This window comes from Meleagris gallopavo, chromosome 25, assembly GCF_000146605.3.
Source record: "Meleagris gallopavo isolate NT-WF06-2002-E0010 breed Aviagen turkey brand Nicholas breeding stock chromosome 25, Turkey_5.1, whole genome shotgun sequence".
Taxonomy (NCBI): domain Eukaryota; kingdom Metazoa; phylum Chordata; class Aves; order Galliformes; family Phasianidae; genus Meleagris; species Meleagris gallopavo.
In genome coordinates, this window is record NC_015035.2 from 5038778 (window position 1) to 5042868 (window position 4091).

Sequence of the window (4091 nt, forward strand, 5' to 3'; positions counted from 1 at the left end):
TTTGTTCAGAGCCGTGGCGGGGGGCGGGGGGCGCGGGGGGTGCAGGCAGACTGAGCGCCCCGATGGGCTCCGAGCCCCCCTCTCTCCCTCCTTGCCCCACACCGAGGTCTCCGGACTCCGCGGGCCCACGGGCAGAGTCCGATCCGTGGCCCCGGGAACGCTATCAGTTCTGCTCTGTGGCGGAGGGGAATTCTGCTCCCGGCAATGAAGCAATCCAGGCGGGGACAGCGAGGGATCGGGGAAGGAGGGGATTTCTGATGGAAAGTTGCGGACGATCCCAGCTGCCCGTGTGTTTTCCCACCGCTCTCCCCCCGCAGCTGCCCACAGGATCGAGCTCCCGTCCCCCCCAGTGCTGCTGCGCTGGGAATTGCACCCGGGGCTGCACCAAGAAATGCACCGACAGCCGCATCACAGCACTGCAGCTGCCCGTCCCTCGCTGCAAGCAGCCCCGCAGCCCCACATCTCGCAGCCCCGCAGCCCCGCAGCCCTTCCCCCACGCCTCCCTGGCCTCTCTCTGCCCGGCCGTCAGATGTTGCTGAAAGGGAACAATGCGACGTATTGTCTGTCCCTGCTCGCAGGCATCAAAACCCAGCAGCGCAACAAAAAGACACATTGACTGCCCGGGAGAAAGGGGCCCATACATCGCCAGCGCTGGGGGCAGGGACTGCAGCATCCCAGCGCTGCTTTCCTGTCTCCGGCCCGGTCACCGCCGTCCATCTCCGGGGGTGCAGCAGCCATCTGCCGGGTCCGAGGGTTGGCCTTGGGGGCTGCACTGGTGGTGGCCGGACGGGATAAGGGGCTGCGTCTGTATGGGATGCACAGGACCTGTGCTGCCATGCCTGTGCTCAGTCCATGCCAGTTGCAAGCAGGACCCCATAGGGATCCATAGGGATGGTGACACTGTGGGCATCACCACCCCACTCCAAGATCCCCTTGTGCACAGGTGAGGAGGGATGGGGAGCCGAGCCCAGCTGGGGGCTGCACCACAACCCCACTCTGGTCCCCATGGCGGGGTTGGACCCAGCACCTCCTCCAGCTTCCTCAGCACACTGCTGGCTGCGGGCACCTCCGGAGGAAACAGGATGGGAAAAGCTGTGCTTGGACAGAGAGATGCTCTTGTTTCCATCATAAACTTCCCTTCCAGTGAGGACAGAGCTCCGAAGCACACTCTCAGGTCAGGCCCTACACTCAGTCACCCTCCAGCAGGACTCAGCCTTCCCTCTCCACACAAAGCTGGCGGCACCCTGCGCTCATCGCACGGCCAAAACGGGAACACGTGGCTGAGGGTCAGTCAGCCCTTAATCTGCCCTGAATGGTTGGGACACGAGAGGAGTGATTCTGGGGATGTGCACAGGGATGGGCACAGCTGTGCTGCCCATCCAGAGCTGCGATCCCAGGAAATGGGGTGTGGGAAATGGCAAATGGGAAATGGGGTATGGGCAGGACGGGGGGATGCGAGGAGGATGTCAGCAAAGTGAAAAGCAGCCCCAGAAATAGAAGACGCAGTTACACAAGGCACTGGTTGCCATGGGATCTTCACAACCAAAAATGACGGGCCTCTGGCAAATACAAGAACGGGCCCTTTTATGTGTTTCTATGGGAAGTCAGCACCTCGCTGCAGCCTCCCGGGCTGGAGCATTTCCCAGGGCAGGACAGATTCGGAACCGGCTCTGGGAGAGCAGCAGGGACCCCTCCCCACGGCAGTGCCCAGCACAGAACAAAGGGGTGGGGTAACCCAGGGTGGGACGAGAGTAATGGAAGGCCCTGCGCAGACCCCCGCTGGGGCCCAGGACCCCTATTCCCTGCAGGCAGCAGGCGGGGGCTCGGCAGTGACCCAGCAGTGGGTCACAGGTTTGGAGGTGGCAGATGTCTGCTCATAGGAGGGACAGGAAAGCCCTCATCATCACCTCCCCCTCCTGTCCATGCTGACCCCTGAAGTCCCCTCCTGCCACACCAGGCAGCTTTTTCTCCTGCATCTGGATACAGCCCCGTGGGCACAGCCCCATGGGCCAGGCAGTCTGAGCTGGGGAGCACACAGACATGGTGACACGTGGTGACACGCAGTGACATGCAGTGACACGTGGTGACACACGGTGCAGCAGCCCCCAACCCACCCCATGGACTCATTCCAGCCATGGGATGCACAGCACTGACAGCAGCCATCCCCGTCCCTCTGCGCTCTCCCTGCTGGAATTCTCTCCCCAGAAGAGCTCTAATTAGCTAATTCCTTCACTATTTATAAATCAATATGGAAACCCCTCTGCTTGATTCCCAGCACCGTTGGCTGTCCCTGTTGGAGGGGCCCCACTAAGGGCTGCAGGGTGAGCGACTGCTCCCTGATCCATCAGTCTGTGACAGTTGGTGTTGGGGTGAGCGGGGTGGGGGCACTCTGTGGGGTGGGGGTGCCCCCTCCTGCGGGCTGTCAGTGCTTACCACCTAGTAAATTAATAACCAGCAAGAGGTTTAAGTAGGTCTGGAAAGTGGAAAATAACATCAGCAAAGATCTCTCCTCCCTAAGGCCCTCTGGGCAGGAGCAGACAGATTTGGCTGCCTGTCCATCTGCTGGGGAGCAAACTGCCCCATAATCTGCAAATCCCCACCGCTTCCCGAAGCCCGGGAGGTGGCACAGGGCCTTCGGGCTCAGTTTGTGCCACGGCTTTGCAGGGGAAGGAGGATTTCAAGGAAAGATGTGGCTGAGAGCAACGTGTGCTGCTGAGATAAAAACCACCAGGAAAGCACAGGTGGGATTTTCTGCCTTTCTTCTTGTGCTGAAGGGGGGCTGCACTGCGACCTGCAGTCACACTGAGCATCACCTCCCATCCCTTCAGTTCTGTGCTCTGACGGCAGGGCAGCGGCGCTGAGAAGCATTTCCTCCCCTCCACCAAAACACAGCAGAGGTGGTCAGCAGCCCCAACCCTGGGACCCCATCCTGGTAACCCCTGGAACGGCCTCACAGCTCCTCCAGCCCAGCTCTGAGCTCAGTGTCCCCACGGTGGGAGCAGACAGGTCAGGACCAGGGTGCTCCGTGTGGGGGCTGTGCTCCCTGATGGGCACCGAGCTGGAGCTCGAGAACAAACGCCATGAGGCTCAATGTGTTCAGGTTCTGATTCAATGGGCTCAATTGGGCCAAAGCGAGCAGCCTCACTGGGCTCAAAACCCAAGAATTGGAAAGCTCTGCAGCCCCTTTGCACCCCCTTCCTCTGTTCCCTGCAGCCCCCGGATGGCTCCAGCAGCAGCAGCTGCCCAGCGACCGGCGACCGGCCGAAGCTTCATCAGCTGGCACCCAAAAGTCAATCAGGAAGATGCTGCCTGTTTTAATGAACAGAGAAAACTCGCACAGAGTGATGTGCGCCGGGGGGAGGAGGGAGGCTGGAGACAAAACATGACCTTGTTGGTGGAGGCACACAGCGGCACATTGTTTTCTTTTCCACCCCCTGGAGATGGTGGCCTTGATGCTGCGGGGTGCAGCTGGGGTTGGGAGCTGGAACCGGGTGCTGGGGTTGGGAGCTGGGGTTGGGGGCTGGGGTCTCGGGACTGGGATTGGGTGCTGGGGTTTGGTGCTGGGTTTGTTTCTTGCATCTTGGTGCCAGGGGTCTCCCAGTCTCTGGGGGCTCTGGTGCAGCTTTGGTTCACCACCCAGCTGTGGTCCCACCCAGCACACTTTGGAGACCCTCTGCCAGAACCACGATACCTGCGTGCCAAGTGAGCTGAGCACCCCAGGGTGCGCTGCCCAAAGCACCACAGAGCCCCAGTCTGTGCCAGCACAGTTCTGCTCTGGTGCTGTAATTGTGACCACGGTGCACTGCAGAGCATTGACCCTCAGCATGGACATCACTTTAGTCACTCTTCTCCTAAACTGCCCCTTTCCGGGAAACGAGAAAAAAACCAGAAAATAAAACCACTGGGGCGTATAGAGGGAGCTGGGGTGTAACTTTTGGTACCGTCCCTGAGGGAACTTCCGGAGGGGCAGATGGGGCCGGGGGGGAGCGGCGCCTCTGGGGCGGTGGGTCCGCGACAAGAGGGTGATGGGGCCGTCCTGGGGGGCGACGGAGCTGTGACAAGAGGGGACCCTCCAAGAGTCACCCCCCGCT